The sequence below is a fragment of the Euleptes europaea genome, chromosome 11 (genome assembly GCF_029931775.1).
Source record: "Euleptes europaea isolate rEulEur1 chromosome 11, rEulEur1.hap1, whole genome shotgun sequence".
Lineage (NCBI taxonomy): Eukaryota > Metazoa > Chordata > Lepidosauria > Squamata > Sphaerodactylidae > Euleptes > Euleptes europaea.
In genome coordinates this window covers 18,631,268-18,641,970 of record NC_079322.1, presented here as the reverse complement: position 1 = coordinate 18,641,970, position 10,703 = coordinate 18,631,268, and positions in this window count along the sequence as shown.

Sequence of the window (10,703 nt, the reverse complement as noted above, 5' to 3'; positions counted from 1 at the left end):
TAGGAGGAGCCTTGTGGCTTAGAATAAAGGATGGAAGAAAAAAGAGGGGAATGAAACCCAACCTGAAAACAAAAGGTACTCTTAGCTGAGGATGTGTTGTTTGTAACCCTAGATGTGATTTCTCTCTACACTAACATTCCACAAGAGGAAGCCATAGACGTCCTCAGAGAAGTTTTAGACAAGAGAAAACAGTACAGGTATCCACCTACACACTTCCTATGCCAAATGGCAGATATCTGCCTAAGAAAAAATTTCTTCCAATTCCAACAAGAATTTTACATGCAGACATCAGGTACAGCAATGGGCTGCAAGTTTGCCCCTGAGTTAGCTAATTTCTTCATGGAGAGATTAGAAAACACATTCATACTTCAGGAAGAGAATATATACTGCAAACACATTCTCCTATACAAAAGGTATCTTGATGATATTTTTATTATATGGCAAGGCAACACAGAGACACTTTCCAGTTTTACAGAATATATAAAACTATACATAAGACCATCAAATTTGAGGTGCCTGGGTTTGTGGTTACAGATATCAACCTTAAGTTTGGTCATTGTGCCATTTTAATGCTTTTAAAGAATTTTAAAATCTGCATAGCGCTTCTAATAAAATATATTTGTAATATTTCCACAAAGACTTACATAAATTTTCCTCTCACCCAACCCCGGGTACCCAGCTTAGAATAAAGGATGACATGGTCAACAAGGAACTGATTGGGTTCAACAGCTCTGCAGCCTCCAAGGGAAGATAGAGCCAGACTGAACTCTTACATATATTGTAGCAGGTCCGGAAGGTCCAGCCAACAAAGTCTTAAATCTCCTACACTTGTGTTTAAAGCCCTTGCCCTCCTACGGTGCTTTGTGATTTAAGAGACCATCTGATGTGTCTGGTAAGTAAGACTGGAAAACTGTGGCTTCTGAGGCAATTGGTGCATGGACCTTGAATGCCTGAATGGGCAGATTTGCTGGCTTTATGATTTAGGTCTAGAGGTGAACATTCCCCTCCAGATTGTTCCTCCTTGAATATGGCCTGGCCAGTTTACATGGGTCCTCCATGGCTATTTCATCAATATCAGTAACTGGATCTGCACTGGGGTCTGGATAGGATCTCTAATCAGAATGCCTATTTCACTGGGTCGTGTCATGGCAGAATATTACCAAAAAAAGTGTCTAATATGTGAGTCATCATATTTGGGAACATTTTTAGAAAACTGTAAAGTGTGATGTAGTGAGTCAAGACCTGAGCAATATGGAGGATTCATAAAACTATTTCACTATAGTATAATAGGATGAAGAAGTGATATTGTCTTGATTTTACCACTATAGGCTAGGCTAGGGTTGCCAACTTTGGGGTGGGAAATGCCTGGAGATTAGGGGCTGGAGCCTGAGGCATGACTTCATCAGGATACAATGCCACAGAGTCTAGTCTCCGAAGCAGCCACTTTCTGCAGGAGAACTATTGTTTATTGCCTGGAGATCAGTTGTAATTCTGGGAGCTCTCCAGGTCCCACCTGGAGGTTGGCAGCCTACTATAGGTGCAGCTCCTTCACTCCTGTCTTGGCCTCGTCATTGCCTTACACAATTCTACCCATTTTGCTTCATAGCTGGTCATTTAGGCAGATGGAACTCATATCTTATTTACGGAAATACAATGGGGACAGCTGATTGCATGAAACAGTTGATAATGAGACCCTTCTTTTAAAGAACCAAGCCAGAAGAAAGCAGCTGCCTGCGAAATCAGTGACATACATGTAAGAGATACACTCAGCAAGCCTTTAAAATAGAGTTAAAATCTGCTTAACGCCAAATTGCATGGAGATTTAAATGCTATTTTTACAGTGGAACGGCCTCTCTCTCTCTCTCTCTCTCTCTCTCATTCTCTCTCTCTCCACCCTTCTCATTTTCAAGTACTGCCATATGTACCGTCAGGGTTGTTTGGGGCACAGAGTGGAATGAAGCCCAAAAAATCCACACAGCACCTATGAGCAAAGCCTGATCTCAAGTCTGTGGCCAAGGGACTTCCTGATTTTACCGATGGAGCTTAATATATGCAAAATTCCTAGTCTGTGAGAATACTTTGGAAAGATGCCATGAGACATATTAGAGGGAGTTTGAGAGACAAAGAGAACCTAGTGTATTCCTGGGTTGTCACTTAATTTGCAAAATGAACACATGCATGATATCCAATTGCTCTGTAGAGAATACCACTAAAGCATAACTGTGCCATCCTAAGCAGAGTCATATTCTGGAGAGCCAGCGTGGTGTAGTGGTTAAGAACAGTGGTTTGGAGGAGAGGACTCTGATCTGGAGAACTGGGTTTGATTTCCCACTCCTCCACCTGAGCAGCAGATTTTAATCTGGTGAACTGGATTTGTTTCCTCCCTCCTACACATGAAGCCAGCTGGGTGACCTTGGGCTAGTCATACTCTCTCAGCCCCACCTACCTCACAGGGTGTCTGTTGTGAGCAGGGGAAGGGGAGGTGATTGTAAGCAGGTTTGATTCTTCCTTAAGTGGTAGAGAAAGTCAGCATATAAAAACCAACTCTTCTTTTTCTTCTTCTTAAGCCCATTCAATAGATTTACTTGGCTCAGGATGGCACTGTAAATCTCAGGGGTGAATACTGAAACACGCTTATTTTCTGAAATAAAATTGAAGACAAACTCCAATTATACAATTAGAAAGGTTTACTGTGAAAAAGTAATTTTTACCAGCCAGTAAAAGGAACTCATACCTTTGTTTTGGCAGGATTTACCACCCATAATGTGTCTTTCAATCTGTACTCCAGGAAACACTGGATTTCCTTCAAAGCTTATCTGAGGCTTCCTAAGGAGAAGGTTAGTGGAGGCCCTTTTTATGATTCAGAGAGGACTGGGAGGCTGAATATTCACATGAGGCTTCCTTCTTGTGCATAAATGGTGTTGGAAAATGCTGTAAAGTCATAGCTGACTAATGGCGCCCCCTTAGGGTTTTCAAGGCAAGAGATGAACAGAAGTGGTATGCCATTGCCTGCCTCTGCATTGTAACCCTGAACTTCTTTGGTGGTCTCCCATAAAAAAGCTGACCAGGGCTGACCCTGCTTAACTTCTGAGATCTGATGAGAGTGGGCTAGCCTGGGCCATTAAAACTGAAAGACAAAGATCAACCACCATCAAGTTTTCTAGCACCAGTCAATGCTCCTTCTGCAAGCGAGACCCTCATATTCTTCAGTGGTTTTCAGGCCCAACGTTAGTGGGATCCTGAGGAGGAGGGGTCATCACTGACTGACTATGTGGAACGAAGTGTTAGTATTCTTTGCTGTCACTGAAAGGTTTTGGCCTCTATAACTCTGCATATGGGCCTTCTGGGGCATCTAGCTGACCACTGTGGGAGACAGGATGCTGGAGTGAATGGTCTATTGGTCTGAGAATTCTCTTAATGCACAGAGATGCCTCAGGAGACATGATCATATGGAAAGGACTGTTTTGAAAGCCTGGAGACCCACTGATCCTTCAAAAAATGTATATGGATGTTTGCACAGTGCAAAGACAAGCTCCCAAATACGCCACATGTTTCTAAAACAGCCCTCTACTCCTAGCATAGGATTCAGGTAAAGAAGTTGCAGTCCCGATGAAACAGAAGGGGATCATCTCTAAACTGGCCCATGAAATCTTCCAAAATAATTGTGCTGATGAAAAGGTGTGGTTACACTGTCAACATAAAATTTAAACAGTTTCCATTGTCTTCCATTAGGTGGCAAAAGTCCAACAAGACCACATCTTTGTGAATATGTAACTGTGATGAGGAGGGAAATCTCTCCCTTGTTTCCTACTTCGTTTTATATCAGATAATTGAGATGCCAGAGGCTTTATTCGGTTCAACAATAAAATAACAGAATTTTATTACGGTATACTTCACAGGGAAAGGTACTGGAGGAAAAACTAGTATTAAGGAAAGGCACAAATTTTCTATATAAATAATGAGTAGCTCAACAAGTACAGCACATATGTTATTTTACTTAACCCAGATTTCCAACTCTTTAAGGTAGCTTAGTCCCAGAACCTGCACACAGAGGTTCATGTGTATCCTCTGGTGCTGAAAACTAGGAAGTATGGAGATTCTCCCTTCTTTCTCTCTGTGGAATTACTTCACTGCGTTTAAAGTAATTATCTCATAATACTTGGGCCAGGAATACCTCTTTCCTCAGAGACTGTTCCTCCCCCCCCCAGGGACCTTTCCCCCCTCCTGAACTCTCTCTTTTGTCACCCTTCTGGTCCCCCCCCCAGTTATACTAAGCACAACCCATCACACCAAAACCCAGAGTAAAAAAAAAATCCCCCCCCAGCAGATCAGCGTCTTTTCTCTTAAGCTCTGCCCACTCCCTGTATGTCCCTCTCACATACAGTCACTGACAGACATTAACCCTTAGTCCGTCCCAGTAACAATGCTGAGGGACCATTTTCATGACCATTTCCCAAGCTAGCCAGTGGTTAAGAGTGGTGGTTTGGAGCGGTAGACTCTGATCTGGAGAACCGGGTTTGATTCCCCACTCCTCCCCATGAGAGACAGAGGCTAATCTGGTAAAATGAATTTGTTTCGCCACTCCTACACACGAAGCCAGCTGGGTGACCTTGGGCAAGTCACCCACCTCACAGGGCGTCTGTTGTGGGGAGGGGAAGGGAAGGTGATTGTAAGCCTTCTTCTTCTTCTTCTTCTTCTTCTTCTTCTTCTTCTTCTTCTTCTTCTTCTTCTCCTCCTCCTCCTCCTCCTCCATGTAGGCACCCCCTAATGTTTCTGAGACCATTTAATTATTCCTTAGGAGCATCTCTTATTTCTGAAGAATGTGATGATTCTGCACACAGCGATTACCTTTGCTCAAATTAATTTGCACACATTAATCAATCCATACATTCATTGTTTTATTTGTTGATCTTAGAAACTTCAAGGCCACTGGGGTTGCCAGCCCAGCACTGAAAACTGGCAGGGGGGTTACGGATGGGAACATGGAAACAGTTGTTGTTCCAATGCTGCAACTCCACTTCCAGCACAAATCTGTAAGTGACATCATCATGTTGACACAATGCTCTAGAACCCCCCAAAACTCTATGGTTTTATCATAGAGTTTTGTGGGGAATCCTAGAGAGTTGTGCCAACACAATGACACCACTTCCAGGTTCATGCCAGAAGTGATGTCATGGCATTAGAACAATACCTGTTTCCCTTCCCCTGCTGCTGTGCTGAGCCACTTTCCCCTATTAACAAGAGGTTCAAGGTGGCTTACATAAAAACCGCCAATAGTTCCATGAATAAAACCAACAAAATACACCTTAAACATTGTGCTTAAAACAAAAGAACAACACATCTGATAGCTTGAAAATGTGTGCCCCTTCAGACATCACACTACAAGAGAGGTGGCATAAGTTAAGTCTCTTCTGAAGTGAAATGCCTCAGATTCTTACCCCAATTGGAAAACTGTTCCAGAGCCTCAGTGCCCCCACCCAAAAAGCTCTGGAAAGGGCCACCACCACCCACACCTCCCAGTGTGAGGGAAAAATAAGGAGACACTGAGAGGATGAACAAATGTTACGCACAGGTTCATAACGCAGAGGTAGTCCTTCAGGTATTGGGTCCCAGCATGTGTAAGGCTTTAAAGCTTCAAACCAGCACTTTAAACGGAGCCCGGAAAATATTGGCAGCCAAGCATACATTTTAAAACAATGTGTTAAACTGTAAACCAGTGTGTTTTTTGAACCAGTTTCCTAGTTGCCTTTAAGGATAACCCCACACAGAGCACAATGCAGTAATCTAGCCTTGAGTTTAGAGTAGCATGGATCAGCATGGCCAGAAGGGAATCAATTTATGCCCTAGGTGCAACTGGTAGCATATACACATGCCAAGGGCACAAATCCTTTTGCTTCAAAAGAATAGTCCCTGATGGGGGTTTTTTCCCCATCTTAACCTTAAATATATCCAAGAACAGGTCTTTGGACCTTTCTGAATCTCAACCCGTTCCCCTTCCCCTCTATTGATACTTGAAATAGTGCCCCTGTTCTTGACAAGGTAGGTACTGCTTACCGGGGTCATCAAGCCACCACTATCATGACAGGATGCAGTAGAGTGATGGGTGACAGGAAAGTCCATCCATTTTTAAGATCATGGACACAGGGTCCCACCCATCCTGTTGCCCTTGACCTTCTCACCACCTTCGAGACCTATCCTGTCCTGGCTTCAGTGCTGGTAGAAGCAATCACACTGGGAGCCAGCCCTGAAAATCAGTGCAGAAGTCTGAACCAGCAGATTTCCACCTGGTTGTTTCGAGTTGCCTTTTTGAACAGCAGGAGCGCCGTCTATCCCCAACTGCAGGCTGATAATTATGCGCAACACATTGGTTTCCCCTCAGGCAAGGATTAAGAACCCCTGTCTTTTTCAGAAGATACACAGATGGGAGGAAACACATATAGAAAGATGAAACGGCACGATTTTCTTGGGCCTTTTTATCACTTGTACCAGTCTGCTACAACGACTACAACGTTGTACCATGTAGTACACAAATGCATGTGCCTATCTGATGAAAACAAGGAAGAATAGTCACAATTTTCATAATACATGCAGAAAGGGCTGAGGAGATTAGAGTCCCCTGCTGTTTCAAAAGGAGCAGCACCCTTGTATCATTAAGTTTCACCTTGGGCAGCCGCGCTGACAGGATATTATAGAGAAAATAACCATTCAAAGCATATTGTTGAAGTCCCATCAAAGGTATCTTAAATCACGACCCTGGAGATGGGGGGACAGAATATTAAGCGGTCACGAGTGCTCTGGTGGAGGAAGCTTTTGACCTCAGGAGAGTGGGGGATGAGGGCTGAACCGTTGGCCATAGGAGCAAGCCGTAAATGAAGAGAGCGATTCAATATGTCAGCCAGAAAATTGGGAAGGATGCGAGATGTGAGCGTTGAAATGCTTCACCACAAAAAAGCAAGTGAGTTCAGTTGGCATCAGGGCTCAGTGTCTCTACAGCTTAAAAGCAAAGATTGTTCATTATCTGTGTGTCATTAGCTATAATTATTAATCCTGGATATGGCACACAAAAGGGAAGCACCGTTCTGCAAGACACTGTTGAAACTAACAGGTTTATTCAGCAATGTGCCTAATATAAATGACAGGGAGAATGGTGTCATAGGTAGGGTTATCTTTTGTTATTTCTTGGTGGGATGGAAGGGTGAAGTATGGGGACGGGGCCCATTTTCCTTGCCACATGGTTTCAGGCCTAGGGTTGCCAGGTGGGTGGTTTCGGCGGGCAATTGCCCACCAATCCACCTGGCTGCTCTGGAGTGGCAATCGCATGCACACGTGACGGGTTTACCCCTGGAAGTGCCGCATCGCCGCAGCTGCTTTAGCACTCAAACCCCTTGGGTAAACCCGGGAGTGACGTAGTCGTGTGTGCGCGGCCCTGGGCACGCGTGATCGCCCCAGCCTCACCCCCTAAAACCTCCCACCAATTGAGAGGGGGGACCTGGCAACCCTATTTCAGGCCACATAATTCTTCCCTAGAAACATGTGTCTCTCGGTTTATTAAAAGGTATGTGTGTAAGGGATGTATTTAGTAAAGATAATAGGTTGGGTTTTAATCAAACCAAATCTAACTTTGAGATTATATTATCTAAGGGTAATAAAGGATTGATAGGAAGGATTTATAAAGCATTTATAGAAATGAATTTAGAACAGGAAAGGATTAAACCAGTGATGGTGAAATGGATGAGGGATCTAGGTTACAATATAGATTTGGAGATATGGGAAAATTTGTGGAAAAAAGAGTTTAAATTTACTATTACCAATGAAATAAGAGAAAATTTATATAAAATGTTTTATAGATGGCACATAACCCCAGTACTATTAAGTAAAATGAAAAAAGATGACAAGGCTCTTCGTTGGAAATGCGGTACAGATATAGGTACATTTATGCATGTTTGGTGGTTTTGTAAAAAAATTAGGAGGTTCTGGAGATTAGTTTTGAATGAAACTAATAATTTGATTAAATAAAAAATAAAAAAAGATCCCACTTTTTGTTTATTGGGTATTCCTAAAAAAGATTTAGATAAAGGTGACAGAGTCATATGTCAATACAGCTTTGCTGAAGCAAGAATTATAATTGCCAAAAAATGGAAGCAAATAAATAAACCTTCAATTATAGAGTGGAGAGAAAAACTTTGGATATATATGCGGATGGCCAAAATTACAGATTTTTTACATGGTAAAGATATGGATGAATTTAAACATACATGGTCAAAGGCCGCCGCATATTGGGATAAATTGGCAAAAAAGGATTTTAAAGGTATAGTTAATGAATTACAGTTCAATGTGATTTTTAATTAATGATTATAATAATAGGTTTTTATATACTGTCATAACACCTCGCCGGAAGTCCAATGGTGAAGGGCACTGTGGTGGGTAGTAGGGTTTAAGGTTTAGGGCACTATAGGCTTTTATAAAAAGAAAACTTAGTAAATAATGTATTAGTAGCGTATTAGTGCTCTGTATATGTTTTTGTGTATTTTATGTTTCTTTTTTTGTTGTTGATGTATTGGATTATGATTTTATTATTATTATTATTAATTTCTTTTTTTGTATGTCTTATTATAAAATCAATAAAAAAATTTTTAGAAAGGTATGTGTGTGTGTGTATTACTTATACACAACACATACTCTTAAAATATGCTGCAATTTCATTGTGAAGGTCTCCAAGAGCAAGAACTGGAATCCTGTGAATTTGCTGTGAATCTTGCCACCCTCTACCAAAACCTGAAAGGGTGCTCTCGTGTGATGCTTGTCAATATCATGTTTGGCATTTTCTCGCTCTATCTGCTTAATATTAAGGGAGGAAGAAATTGCCTTCTTAAATCTCACCAAAGAGCAGGCCTGTTTTCAGAAAGCTTTCACTGCCTCTGGTGGTTTTCTTATTTAGGGTCAGCTAGTGTAATTTACCAGACTGTATTAGATTTGGATATGGGAGAACAGGATTTATGTTCCCATTCATCTTTGAAGTTCCCTTGGTAGCCTAGGGCAGCTTACTTTCACTCCACCCAGCCTACTCCCCCTCTTACCTTGGGGATAAAACTCATTTCCACCCTGCACCAAACCAAGTGAATGCCAGAACTGTCTTTTTCTTCCTGTGAAAAGGCCTGTTTCTCTCCACATTAGAATTTCCCAATGTCTACTCCTCTGAAAACCCACTCTTCACATCAGCAGATGTCAGAATAAATTATTGTCTTTCTTGCATGAAACATGTTTTGTTATCACTGCTCCAGAAACCAATTGCATAAGCACCCATGTAAAATATTCTCTCAGACTCCAAGCCCCTAAACTGCAAAAGAAGTTGGCCTCTTTTGGAGCTCCCAGAAACTGTCATCCATGTGGATGCAGGAGAAGGTAATTAAAACTATAAGAAAAAAGAGCTCCATCCAACACCGAGCATCCATTCCTTGAAGAATTGCTCTTATGGGGTTGGACCTCATTAGTCCCTTCCATTTGTAAAGGGACTTTACTCTGGCATGAGGATTCTTTCCCAGCAAACGATATCCTTCTGAGAATCTGTCACCGGGGGAAGGCTCCTTCCATCGGAAGAAAGTACCCATATTAGAGAAACAGATCTGTGAAATCCAACTGCCCTGAGCCCAGTTCTGGGGAGGGCAGGATATAAGACCAATAAAGAAAGCCCGTTTAGTTTCTATTACTTTTCAAAAGAAGTAGCCACAGCAGTAAACAAATGAATGAGACTTGACATGACTCTAGTTACCAACAAAAGAGAAGGAAGAAGTCCTCCAGAAAACCAAAAAGTCTAGGGCAAAGCCAGGACCACCCAGAACATCCAAAAGACAGGAATTATTAAGCAAAAATTCTCTGGAATGAAGTATGAACTGAAACTAAAGTGTAATTTTGCCCAATCCGTTTGCAGTAGAGTAACATGGCTCCACAATTCATATGGACATGTACAGTGAAATATACAGGATAATATGATGATATCCTAGGTACAAACTCATTTTGATATCCTTCTGATAACTTCTTCAGATTGAATAAAGAATAAGAACCATCTCCATATAATCATAAAGTAGAAAAAAACAATAACCTCTTGATAGTTAATGCATATGTGCCAAAAATGACAGAAGTTATAATATTACTAGACTGAAGAGAAGTTATATCCTTGTAGTATGTAATCTTATAAATGTGACAGTGGAGAATAGCAGTGAAAGCATTAAATTGTCAATACAGGCCATTTCCTCTGATTAAAACCACAAACTGAGCCATAAACCCTCCTCAAAACAATTCTCCAATCTTCACAAGCAAGACTGAACACGTCCAACCTTACATCAAGTGAGGGGTTGTATACTTCACTGTTGTAGGCTGTCGGCTTCTTGTCCCTGTGCCTCCAGGCCTTCCACTTGGAAAACTGTGGATGCTTATGCATCTCTGCTATACATCCTGAGAAAGACATTGGCTGTGCACAGGAACTGAGAGGATCAGGATTTGGGCTAGGATCAGGATTTGAACTCTCCTCTTCCAGTTCTTATTGCCCCACTCCTTTCTCCCCTTTGCTTCTGCAAATCGAGAATTGGTCACGAATCACATCTTTGGGCAGTGGTATGATGGGGCAACTGTCCATTGTGCTGAAACCAAAAACAAAGACTTGAAGAGAACCTCGGTATATACAGTTACTGCTTACTAGAGGGCAG